At 37.1% G+C, this 13,934-nt stretch overlaps 1 protein-coding gene across 13 annotated transcripts in view; it reads left to right on the top strand.

Annotated features, from left to right (window-relative positions):
* SCAPER (S-phase cyclin A associated protein in the ER) overlaps positions 1–13,934 on the top strand; it is a 495,697-nt gene that overhangs the window by 78,677 nt on the left and 403,086 nt on the right. The window lies entirely within an intron of this gene.

The following is a 13,934-nucleotide window of genomic DNA, read 5'->3' on the forward strand; positions in this document are numbered from 1 at the left end:
ATAATTTTGTTCTACATTTTTCTCAAACTCTCTCTGGGACCCTCTATTGTGATCCTGGTCAGAGCAGTTGGTGGTGGTAGTCTTGTACCATCTAGTTATACTGGACTCAGTCTGGTGGAGGCTTTGGTAGTTGTGGTCTGTTAGTCCTTTGGACTAATCTTTCCCTTGTGTCTTTAGTTTTCTTCATTCTCCCTTGCTCCTGAAGGGGTGAGACCAGTGGAGTATTCTAGATGGCTGCTCACAGACTTTTAAGACCCTGGACGCTACTTACCAAAGTAGAATGTGGAATAATTTCTTTATAAACCTTGTTACGCCAGTAGAGTTTGATGTTCCCCAAGACCATGGTCCCCACAGCCCTCAGCCCAAAAATTCAGTCATTCAGGGAGTTTGGATGTGTCTATGTCATTTCCTTGACCTTGCCTTGTATAAGTTCTGCTGGCTTCTCCAGTGTTAGGTACTGTCTTACCCTTCACCAAAGTTACCACTTATCTATTGTCTATTTAGTGTTTTTCCATCCCACCTCTCCCCTCCCTCCTAACCATCAAAGACTGTTTCTTTCTGTGTGTAAACCTTTTCATGAGTTTTTATAGTAGTGGTCTTATGCAACATTTGTTCATTTGTGGCTGAGTTACTTCACTCAGCCTAATGCCCTCCAGATTCATCGGTGTTGTGAAATGCTTCTCAGATTCATCATTGTTCTTTATCACTGCATAGTAGTCCATCGTGTGTATGTACCATAGTTGGTTCATCCATTCATTCTGTTCATAGACATCTAGGTTGTTTCCATCTTTTTGCTATTGTGAACAATGCTGTAATGAACATGGATGTGTATATGTCTATTCGTGTAATGGCTCTTATTTCTCTAGGAGTGGGATTGCTGGATGTTATGGTATTTCTAGTTCAAGTTTTCTGAGGAAGCACCATATTGTTTTCCAGAATGGTGGTACCGTTTTGCATTCCCACCAACAGTGCTTAACAGTTCCATCCTCCCCTCAGCCTCTGCAACATTTGTTATTTTCTGTTTTTTTTTGGTTTGTGCCAATAATGCTGGGGTGAGATGATATCTCGTTGTGGCTTTGATTGGCATTCTTCTAATGGCTAGCAATTGTGAGCATTTCCTCAAGTGCCTGCTAGCCAATTGAGTGTCTACTTTGTAAAGTGTCGGTTATTTCCTTTGCCCATTTTTAATTGGATCATTTGTCTTTTTGTTGTAGAGGTGTTGGATTTTCCTGTAGGTTTTAGAGATTAGACACTTGTCAGATTTGTGATAGCCAAAATTTTTTTTCCCAGTCTGTAGATTCTCTTTTTCGTCTTTTGGTGAAGTCTTTTGATGAGCATAAGTGTTTAATTTTTAGAAGATCCCAGTTATCTAGCTTATCTTCTGGAGTTTGTATGTTGTTAGTTGTGGTTTGTATCCTGTTAATGCCATGCATTGCCGCCTCTATTGTTGATCCTATTTTTTCTTCTATGATCTTTATAGTTTTATATTTGGGTGTTTGATCCATTTTGAATTAGTTTTTGTGTGTGGTGTGAGATATGGGCCCTGTTTTGTTTTTTTGCAGTTGGACATCCAGTTTTCCCAGGAACATTTGTTAAAAAGATGCATTTCCTCAGCTGATGAACTTTGGGCCCTCGTCAAAGATCAGGTGACCATAGGTGGTTGGATTTACACCTGGGTTCTCAGTTCTCTTCCATTGGTCAATGTATCTGTTGTGGTATCATTACCAGGCTGTTTTGACTACTGCAGCTGTATAGTAGGTTCTGAGGTCAGGTAGTGTGAGTCCTCCTACTTTATTCTTCTTCTTCAATAGTGCTTTACTTGTCCGAGGCTTCTTCCCTTTCCATATAAAGTAAATAATAAGTTTTTCCATCTCTTTAAAACATGTTGTTGGTATTCGGATTAGTTTTGCATTGTATTTGTAAATTGCTTTGGGTAGAATTGTTATCTTCCCAATGTTGAGTCTACTTATCCATGACCGTGGTATGTTTTTCCATTTATGTAGATCTCTTTTGGCTTCTTGCAGTAGTGTTTTGTAGTTTTCTTTGTATAGGTCTCTTACGTATCTGGTTAGATTTATTCCCAATATTTTATTTTTTAGGGAGTGTTATAAATCATATTGTTCTTGTGATTTCCTTTTCGTTGTTCTCTTTGTTGTTGTATAGGAATCCAACTGAGTTTTGTATGTTTATCTGCTGTGCTGCTACTGTGCTGAATATTTCTGTTAATCCTGGTAGTTTTCTCATGGAGTGTTTTGTGTTTTATAAGTATAGTATCATATCTTCTGCAAATAGGGAGAGTTTAGCTTCTTCATTACCAATTTGGGATGCACTTTATTTCTGTTTCTTGCCTTACTGCTCTGGCTAGGACTGTGAACACACTATTAAATAGGAGTGGTAATAAAGGGCATCCTTGTCTTGTTCCTCTTCTCAAGGGGAATGATTTCAGCCTGTATCCTGATTGTTTTTCTAATGTTGAACCATCCCTGCATACCTGGTATGAATCCCATTTGGTCATGGTGAATTTTTTTTAATATATATATTATTGAATTGTGTTGGGTAGAATTTTGTAGAGGATTTTTACGTCTATGTTCTGAGAGATATTAGTCTGTAATTTTCTTTTTTTGTGGTGTCTTTACCTGGTTTTGGTATCAGGGTTATGCTGGCTTTATAGAATGAGTTTGGGAGTATTCCGTCTCTCTCTATGCTCTAAAATACCTTTAGTAGAAGTGGTGTTAACTCTTCTCTGAAAGTTTGGTAGACTTCTCCAGTGACCGCCAGGGCCTGGGCTTTTTTGTGTTGGGAGTTTTTAATTGTCTTTTCAATCTCTTCTTTTGTTCTAGGTTTATTTAGTTCTGCCTCTGTTTGTGTTAGTTTAGGTAGGCAGTGTGTTGCTAGAAATTTGTCCATTTTACTCTAGGTTTTCAAATTTGTTAGAGTATAGTTTTTCATAGTATTCTGTTATGATTGTTTTAATTTCATTTAGTCTGTTGGGATATCGGCCATCTCATTTTTTATTCGGGTTATTTGCTTCCACTCCTGTTTTTCTTTTGTCAGTTTGGCCAGTGGTTTGTTGAGTTTGTTGATCTTTTCAAAGAACCAGCTTTTGGTCTTGTTAACTCTTTTCAGTTATTTTCCTGTATTTATTTAATTCTGCTCTATTTTTTATTATTTGCTTTCTTTTGGTGCCTGAGAGGTTCTTTTCCTGTTCTCTTGTTTGTTCGAGTTGTAGGGTTAATGTTTTGATATTGGTCCTTTCTTTTTGGACATGTGCATTTATTGCTGTAAATTTACCTCTGAGCACTGCTTTTGCTGTGTCCCAAAGGTTCTGAGAGGATGTGTTTTCATTCTCATTTGATTCTGTGAATGTCTTTATTTTGTGCTTAATTTCTTCTATAACCCAGTAGTTTTTGAGCAAGGTGTTCAGTTTCCATGTGTTTGATTTTTTTTTGCTTGCTTTGTCTGTTACTGATTTCTACTTTTATGGCTTTATGGTCAGAAAAGATGCTTTGTAATATTTTGATGTTTTGGATTATGTTAAGGATTGCTTTATGGCCTAATATGTGGTCTATTCTAGAGAAGGTTCCATGTGTGTTGGAAAAGAAAGTATACTTGGCTGCTGTTGGGTGAGGTGTTCTGTGTATGTCTTTGAGGTCAAGCTGGCTGATTGTGACATTTAGATCTTCTGTGTCTTTCGTGAACTTCTTTCTGGATGTTCTGTCCTTCACCGAAAGTGGTGTGTTGAAGTCTCCTACTATCATTGTGGATCTGTCTGTCTCTGTTTTCAGTGCCGTTAGAGTTTGTTTTATGTATTTTGGAGCCCTGTCGTTGGGTGCATAAATATTTAATATGGTTATATCCTTCTGGTTTATTGTCCCTTTAATTATTGTATAGTGTCCTTATCGTTTGTGGTGGATTTTACTTTAAAGTCTATTTCGTGAGAGATTAATATTGCCACATCTGCTCTTTTGTGATTGTTGTTTGCTTGATATATTTTTTTTCCATCCTTTGAGTTTTAGTTTGTGTCTTTAAGTGCAAGGTGTGTCTCTTGTGGGCAGCATATAGACGGATCATGTTTTTTAATCCACTCTGCCACTTTCTGTCTCTTTATTGGTGCACTTAGTCCATTTACTTTCAGTGTAATTATTGATAGGTATGAGTTTATTGTTGTCATTTTGATGTCTTATTTTTGTGTGTTGTCGACAGTTTCCTTGTGCCCCTTAATTTTCTATGCTCAGTCATTTTTCTTTATGTATTTTTTTTTTCATCTTTTTCATTGTTGATTTTGTATTTGCTGAGTCTTTATGTTTTTCTTGTTTTTTATTTTGATGTGTAGGATTGTTAGTTTCCTTTGTGGTTACGTTAACGTTTACCCCTGTTTTTCTAAGTTTAAACCAATCTCTTATTTCTTTATATCGCCTTGACTTTCTCTTCATATGAAAGATCTATGACTACATTTTTTAGTCCATCTTTTTTGTTTTAATGTTGTCATGTTTTACATATTGACGTCTCTGTTCCCCTAGTTTCAGTATTTTCACTTTGATTTATTTTTGTGACTTCCCTATCTGGTTTGATGTCTGATTGCTCTGTCCTATGTTCAAGTCTTGGGTTGTTATCTGATGTTATTGATTTTCTAACCAGAGGATTCTCTTAAGTATTTTTTGTAGCTTTGGTTTGGTTTTTTGCAAATTCCCTAAACTTCTGTTTATCTGTAAATGGCCTAATAGCACCATCATATTTGAGAGACAGTTTTGCTGGATATATAATTCTTGGCTGGGGATTTTTTTCCTTCAAGGCTTTATATATGTCATCCCATTGCCTTCTTGCCTGTGTGGTTTCTGGTGAGTAGTCCGAGCTTAGTCTTATTGACTATCCTTTATCTTTGATTTTGGCAAGTTTGATTATAATATGTCTTGGTTATATTATAATTATAAAGGTAATCCTTTTGGGATCTACCTTGTGTGGGGTTCAATGATCATCTTGGATAGATATCTTTTCATCTTTCATGATATCAGGGAAGTTTTCTGCCAACAAATCTTTAACAGTTCTCTCTGTATTTCTGTCACCCCCCTCTTCTGGTACTACCATCACTAGTAGTTTGTTCCTTTTGGTAGAGTCTCACGTAATTCTTAGGGTTTCATTATTATAAGAATACTAAAAGGAATCCTCTGGTTAGAAAATCAGTAACATCACATAACAACCCAAGACTAGAACACAGGACAGAGCAACCAGATATCAACCCAGGTAGGGAAATCACAGAAATAAATCAAAGATAAAGCGCGGAAAACAGGGAAACAGAGATGTTATTATGTAAAAGATGACAACATTAGAACAAAAAAGAGAGACTAAATAATGTAGTCATAGATCGTTCATATGTAGAGGAAGTCAAGGCGATATAAAGAAATAAATGATTGGTTTAAACTTTTAGAAACGTTCAAGAAGAAAAATTCTGTAGCAGCAAAGGTGGATTGTGTAGAAATCACGTCTAAAAGATGTTTCCCTCTGAGTGAGCATTCCCTTTTTGAGAATGGCAACCAGATAAGGATACCCTTTATCACCACTTTTACTAAGCATTTTGCTGGCGGTCCTGACCAGAGCAGTTAGGCTAGAAAAAGAAATAAAGGGCATCCAAATTGGTAAGGAAGAAGTAAAAGTGTCTCTGTTTGCAGATGATATGATCTTATACACAGAAAAACTTGAAGAATCTAGAAGAAAACCACTGGAATTAAGAGAAGAGTTCAGCAGTATAACCAGATACAAGATAAACATACAAATACAAAGATCAGTTGGATTCCTCTACACCAACAAAGAGAACTTTGAAGAGGAAATCACAAAATCAACACCGTTTATAGTAGCCCCCAAGAAGATAAAATATTTAGGAAGAAATCTAAGCAGAGACGTAAAAGACCTATACAAAGAAAACTACACGACACTACTACAAGAAACTAAAAGAGACCTGCGTAAGTGGAAAAACACACCTTGCTCATGGATAGGAAGACTCAACAGTGTGTAAATGTCTATTCTACCTGAAACGATCTATAGATACAGTACAATCCCGATCCAGATTCCAAAGGCATTTTTTAATGAGCCGGAGAAACAAATAACCACCTTCTTGTGGAAAGGGACGAGGCCCCGGATAAGTGAAGCATTATTGAGGAAGAAGAACAAAGTAGGAGGCCTCACACTACCTGATTTTAGAACCTGTCATACTCTCACAGTAGTCAGAACAGCCTGGTACTGATACAACAACGGATACATAGACCTATGCAAAAGAATTGAGAATCCAGAGGTCAGCTCATCCACTTATGAGCAGCAGATATTTGACAAAAGCCCAAAGTCTGGGGAAAAAATAGTCTCTTTAACAAATGGTGCTGGCATAACTGGTTATCTATCTGTGAAAAAATAAAAGATGACCTGTACCTCACACCATGCACAAAAAATAACTCAAAATGTGTCAAAGACCTAAATATAAAATCTAAAACGATAAAGATCATGGAAGAAAAAATAGGCACAACACCAGGAGCCCTAATATATTGCATAAACGGTATACAGAACAGTACTAACAATGCACAAACACTAGAAAAGAAGCTAGATAACTGGAAGCTCCTAAATATCAAAAACTTATGCTCATCCAAAGACTTCACCAAGAGAATAGAACAACAACCTACAGACTGGGAAAAAATTTTGGCTATGACAAATCCAATCAGTGTCTAATCTCTAAAATCTACAAGATAGTGCAAAACCTCAACAACAAAAAGACAACCAAATTAAAAAATAGGCAAAGGATGTGAACAGTCACTTCACCAGAGAAGCCATTCAGGCAGCTACCAGATACATCAGGAAATGCCCATGATATTAGCCACTAACCCACCACCCACTGTTGTCGAGTCGATACTGACTCATAGCGACCCTATAGGACAGAGTAGAGCTGCCTTGTAGGGTTTCCAAGGAGCGCCTGGCGGATTCGAACTGCTGACCTCTTGGTTAGCAGCTGTAGTACTTAACTACTACGCCACCAGGGTTTCCATTAGCCATTAGAGAAATGCAAATCAAAACTACGGTGAGATACCATCTCACCCCAACAAGGCTAGCATTAATTCAAAAAAACACAATAAATTTTGGAGAGGTTGTGGAGAGACTGGATCACTTTTACACTGCTGGTGGGCATGTAAAATGGTATAACCATCTTGTAAATTGATTTGGCACTCACTTAAAAAGCTAGAAACAGAACTACCATATAATCCAGCAGTCCCACTCCCTGGACTATATCCTAGAGAAATAAGAGCTCTCGCATGAGAAGATATATGCACACCCATGTTCATTGCAGCACTGTTTACAATAGGAAGAAGATAGAAACAACCTAGGTGCCCATCAGTGGACGAATGGGTAAACAAATTATGGTATATTCACACAATGGAATACTACATAATGATAAACAACAACGATGAAGTCGTGAAACATCTCAGAACATGGATGAATCTGGAAGGCATTATGCTGAGTGAAATGAGTGAGTCGCAAAGAGAGAAATATTGTATGAGACCACTATAAGAACTCAAGAAATGGTTTAAACACATAAGAAAACATTGCCTGATTGCTATGAGGGTGGGGAGTGAGAGAGAGAGGGGTATTCACTAACTAGACCTAGAGAAGAATTATTTTAGGTGAAGGGATGGACAACACACAATACAGGGGAAGTCAACAAAACTGGACTAAACCAAAAGCTAAGAAGTTTCCTGAACACAACCAAACACTTCGAGGGACAGAGTAGCAGGGGTAGGGGTCTGGGGACCATGGTTTCAGGGGACATCTAGGTCAATTGGCATAACAAAGTTTATTAAGAAAATGTTCTGCATCCCACTTTGGTGAGTGGCGTCTGGGGTCTTAAAAGGTAGTGAGTGGCCATCTAAGATATATCAATTGGTCCCAACTCACCTGGAGCAAAGGGAATGAAGAATAGCAAAGACACAAGGAAAGTATGAGCCTAAGAGACACAAAGGGCCACATAAACCAGAGGCTCCTTCAGCCTGAGACCGAAGAACTAGATGTGGCCTGGGGGCCACCAAAAGTGCCCTGACAGGGAACACAACAGAGAGTTCCTGGTGGAGCAGGAGAAAAGCAGGGTGCAGAACTCAAATTCCAGTAAAAAGACCAGACTCAATGGACTGACTAAGACTGGAGGGACCTCAGAGGACATGGCTCCTGGAATCTCTGTTACCCCAAAACTAAAACCATTCCAGAAGGCAACTCTTGAGACAAAGATTAGACTAGTGTAGAAGACATAAAATGATACTGGTGAGGTGTGTGCTTCTTAGCTTATATAAGCACATGAAAATAAGTGGGCAGCTCCTGTCCGGAGGTGAGATGAGAAGCAAGAGGGGGACAAGAGCTTGTTGAATGGACACGGGAGATACAGAGTGGAGAGGAGGAGTGTGCTGTCACGTTATAGGCAGAGCAACTAGGGTCACGTAACAGTGTGTGTATAAATTTTATATGAGAAACTGACTTGAATCTTAAACTTTTACTTAAAGCACAATTAAAAAATTAAAAAAAAAAAAAGTATTTCTCATTTGGGAACTGGGATAATGCAACAGGGTGAAATAACTTCTGTCCTGACGCTTTGTTGGCTTTGGTCTCAGCAGCAGGCATAGGTTATCTGTAGCTTTTAGATGAAGAGAGGAAAGTGGGTAGGATATTGGAAAGTGGGTGTTTGTTCAGATCAATTTGGGGCAAGAGTAGTAAATGGAGAGTGAAATTCAGCACCACCTGATTTTTTTTTTGTCAAATCCAGGGTGGCGTTTTTGTATTTTGGGGGCCTCTTTTTTTTTTTTTTTTCTGAGCAGGCCTTTTCATCCATTTCATTCTTAGACCTGAGTTTTGGAGAAGTCCAGATAAATACAATTTGGACACTGTTGTCTTAAACATTGTGATATCTTCATATTAAGATTAAATAACTGTGCATCTGAGGAAACTGCCATTTCAGTTTTCTGAAACCTCTGTTTCAATTTGTATTTCTTGTTATTGTGGACAAAGCAATTGTTTGGGATTTCAAAGGTATAAGGGTTTTAGGTATAGGTATGTCATATGTCAGGACAACTGTTTCTGTAGTGTAGCTGTTTTTGTCCTTTTGATGGGATATGTATTTGAGGGATTGAGAAACTTCTTAGAAGCAAATACGGGAAAAAAAATAGGTCTGAAGAAAAAATCTAAATAGGATGTTTGTTACTCAGTCTCTAGAGCTGGGATTCTTAACCTGGAGTTCTTGGACCAGTGTGTATCCTGATTCAGTGTGAACCATCTGAAGATACTGCAGAATTATTTTATTGTTGTATATTATTTTGGATAGAGGGTCCATAAACCAAAGGAAACCAAATCCTTTGCTGTCCAGTTGATTCCGACTCATAGCGACTGTAAAGGACAGAGTAGAACTGCCCCATAAGGTTTCCAAGGAGTGGCTGGTGGGTTCGAACTGCTCACGTTTTGGTTAGCAACCGAGCTCTTAACCAGTGAGCTGGCAGGGTTCCAGAGACTCCATAATGTTTAGAAAATTCTTAAAGATGACTGTGATCTGAAAAAGATATTTCACATAAACTTTTCTGCTTTAACATGGATGACAAAGACCATAGAAGGATGATGATATAGACTGGGAAATTTCACTTCCTCCCTGAAAAGTTAGAAAGGGCTGTCCTAGATATCCATCCCAGGCCAAAGGCTTAGTTGGCCAGTCTCCTTTCAAGGTGATGAGGCCCAGTAGAAGTGCCTTTGTCACAAAAAAGAAAGAGGAAACTAAAATGCTAAGTGAGATTAAATAATGCATTAACAACAGAGCTAAGGACTGGAGCTCGGATGAATTTGTCTTTCATTCAACCACAGTTTATTGAGTATATATTACAGCACACACTGTTTTGGGTGCTATTCACGAACCTGAAAAAAGTATAATAAAAATGCTTTGAATCAAGCACATCAAGTATTTTTCTTTTTTATTTATTTAAAGGCTTTCTTTTAGGCGGGAACATCCATGCTGTTCCTTCTCTGGATATTGTCTTGAGTTTTTTACACTTTTTATTGAGGAATTCTGTTTTTAAATATTTTTAGTTCTTTACTGTTAATTTGAAAATGATAGAAATTGACCAGATAATGACTGTAACACAGAACATAGAACTTCTTGGTTCTCAGATCACTAGGCATAGTAGCAATGGTTATAATTCTGTTATATTACTCCTCTGGATTAGTAAAACAATTTGATATTTAAATGCGGAGGAAAAAGGACAATCCACTTAAGTGTTTGGCATAAGTTTCATCTTCCACGCATGGTGCCTGTCAGTGAAGGTTAAGATTTTAAGGAAAATATCTTATTGTTTTTCTTAGCAGTAAATTCGAAAGTGAGATATCTTATTACAAATATAAATGGTTTGAGAGAGAAAAGGCTTTCATTTATATAGTACTTGTGAGTTTTGAATATGCGTAAACATTGGTTATTACACTTCATAATGTTTGGCTGTTTACTGAAGGAGAGATAATTTCTGACTGTAGGATCATGGAAGAGTTTGTGTATGTGGTATTAGTGCTGTCCCTTGAAGGGAGAATAGGGATTATAATGGGAAGGAACCATTCTAGTACTTCCTCTAAGCTAGTTGTGTGACTTTGGAAAAAGAAAAATCACTAAACCTTACTGAACTTTTGTGTTCATAAATGAAGAAATTGGATTAGATAAGGGCCTAGGACCCTAAGGCCTGAATATAAGCATATAATTTGGTATTGGGAGAATATTCCAGGCACAAGAAATGCCTTAAATTGTTATTTGGAGGTAAGCATGCAGGCATCTCTAGGGAATTAGAATGTGACATGCTTATTTTGAGTCTTTTAAAATTTTATTTGTTGTGGCTTTGACTACTTATTCTTAGTTGCAGTAGGTCTCCAATTTTTCTCTGAGTGGGAAATACCAGAAAAGCATCTAGTCAAGCCAACTTGCAAATGAGTTAAGATTAAGAAAAGGAAAAAAATTAGGATGTGGATGAAGTTAGCCATTGCAGTAAAATATTTGTATCGCTACCCAGGCAAGTGCAAATTTTATTTGCCCACAGAGATAGTGGTAATAGATTAAAATGTAGATGAATGGTTTGCATTAGTGATTATCATTTATATGTTTTTTAGTTGGTGAATATATTCTGCATCCCTTTTCCAGGTAGCTTGTATTGAAAATAAGGGGAGACATTTGAAAGAAAATGAGTGATTGAGGGTTCAAGATGACGAGGAACGATACTATTAGCTAGACAGTCTTGAAAACGGTTTATTTGCCATTTTGTTTTCAAATGATTTCTTTTTGAACTATTTATCCAGTAGTAGCTAAAAAAAAACTAGGTAACGTTCTTTAAAAATTAAGCTGTTTAAAATCTGTTTCTAGTTTGGTAAAGCTCTTTCATAAAGATCCCCTTTTGTCACCAACTTCTCTACTTTTTTCTCATGTGATGCAAGTTTCCACCCCTTTAACACTACAGGGGTCCACCACTGTACTTATTCCTGTAGCTGCACTGGAGAGCTGTATTGATGTCCTGGGCTCAAGGGCCTGTGCACTAGTATTATGTGTCAGGAGGACAAAGGGATGGCGCCAACCATCCTGCTCTCTGCGCCAGTAACTAGAATTAATTACAAACCAATCGAATCCGTTGCAGCCAATTGGTAAACTAATTGGTAATTTTAGCTGTACATCTATCTGTAGTTATCTGAATGCCTATAACATTACTTTCAGAGCCACTTTTGTTCTGTTTCATCCTGCTTGACAAAATGGCCTTCATAGCTTTAGGGAGAAAGATGTGCATCAGTGACTGTGAGGCTGCTCCAGCTGCTTGTCTTGTTTGTATTCCCTTGTTCATAAAACAGGACTCAGATTACAGCTGCGTGGTACCACTCTGATCATTTCTGATAACGTCGAGCTACACATTCCTGAAAATAGGTTGTTTAAGCCATCAAAAGTACTTTCTCGGAGCCAACTAGTATCAGAAATACAGCTGCTTATATTCTTGTCCTTTAGAAAGTTTTCCCCCAGCAAAAAGGGAAATCAGTAGAAAACTTCTGAAGTAAATTATTCTGAATTAAATCTTTCTGTGCCCTAATGTTGGTGATTTAAGTTGAATGAATTTAATTAAAGAATTTGAATTATATTAGTAGAATTGAGAGAAGGAAACCAACTAAATTTTTAAATTTTTTCTTTTCCTGATTGCAGAAGACTTTTATTACCAATGATTTGGCACCGAGGATTACCTTTGAAGGGAAATAAACAATACTTCTTTGTTCAGAAGAGGCTTTTAAAGTAGAATATAACTTTTGTGACTGATGTAAGGCTGGTACTGTATTTCACTGGTGAATAATTTGGCATACATTTATTATTAGTCTTGGGTCTGATTTCCAAAGTGTATCTATAACTTTTAAAACACTTATAAGTGAAAAATGTTTTTGAGGTCTTTGACAATGATACTGAAAAGTCAACTAAAATTTAGTTATGGAAAAGCAATGTATTTATAATGCAAACAATCATTTTTATAACTGGTTGGCATTTTCTGGGATCATTGGAAAGTAGCCTTTCTAGTAAGATGAGACTGGTGTGAGTGACTTTTTTCTAGTGAATACACTTTTCAGTTCTTTGCCTTATTCAGTAGATTACAACTTTGGCCGATGTGCTGATACTTAAACTCACAGTCACACTTGAGGTCAGTTTCCTCTTTCTGAGCAGTGGACTAGATCTCTGTGGGTTCTTTTACACTCTTTTCTTACTCAAAATTTTCGTTGCTATTTAGATACCCAGCTAATCAGTGCCAAGAAAATAATCTTTGCCAGATGTGTGGAATGTAGTGTCACAGTAATGTAATTTTGAATTATCTAAAGAAGAAAATCAGAGTGTAATAATGGTAATTATGATAAATGTGTACTCTGGGGCACAGATGATATATTCATCCTTGTTAAGCTGATTTGAAAATGATTTCCTGTCAAATTACAGTCAATTTAAAATTTATTTTATCTTTGGAAGCTTAGTGTCAGTGGAAATGTGGCATTTGATAACAGAAGGCAAGCAACCCATTATTGAAAACTGGTTTTAAATCATGCAGAGTTGCTGTTCATATGTTTAGCTTTGTATCAGCTGCATAAGAAATGTTGGTAAAATCTTAAGCATTTGTTTTCCAAATATGTATTTTTTTAAACTGATGATAATTTCACATAAATGTTAGTAGTATTGAAGATGGAGTATTTAGAAGGGACTAAACCCATTGCCATCGAGTTGATTCTGACTCATAGTGACTCTATAGGATGGGGTAGAACTGCCCCATAGAGTTTCCAAGGAGCGCCTGGCGTATTTGAATTGCCGACCTTTTGGTTAGTAGCCGTAGCACTTAACCACTGCACCACCACTAAGCAGCATTATTATTGATGTTTGAATTTGCATTGCAGATTAATTTCAGTTTTCAAGTAAATGTTAAAAATGTTGAGAAAAACACTAAGGAGAAGCATACTGTAGGCAGTAGATTTATTAGTAATCTTTAAATTTCTATCATCCTTTTTTTATTACTGCCAGTATTGGCAGTCTTGGAGATGTGACTTAGCAGAAAGGACAGCGGGCCAGGTGTCAGTGGGCTTGTGTTCATTGCCATCATGAAAATAAAAAGGCGTCACTAAACCTCAGTATTCTCATCTTTAAGATGAAGTGGCTTGTACTGAAAACTTACATTGCTGAAAGTAAATAAAGAAGACCTAAATAAATGGAAGGACATGTCATACTCATGGGTTGAAAGACTTAGTGTTGTTAATATTGCTCCCCAAACTGATGTACATATTCAGTGCAACCCCTTTGCCTTTTTTTTTTTTTTTTTTTAAATAGAATGGAAAAGCTGATCCTCAGATTCACAGGGAAATGAAAGGGGTCCTGAATAGCTAAAATGATCTCGAAA

Source organism: Elephas maximus, chromosome 13, assembly GCF_024166365.1.
Source record: "Elephas maximus indicus isolate mEleMax1 chromosome 13, mEleMax1 primary haplotype, whole genome shotgun sequence".
Lineage (NCBI taxonomy): Eukaryota > Metazoa > Chordata > Mammalia > Proboscidea > Elephantidae > Elephas > Elephas maximus.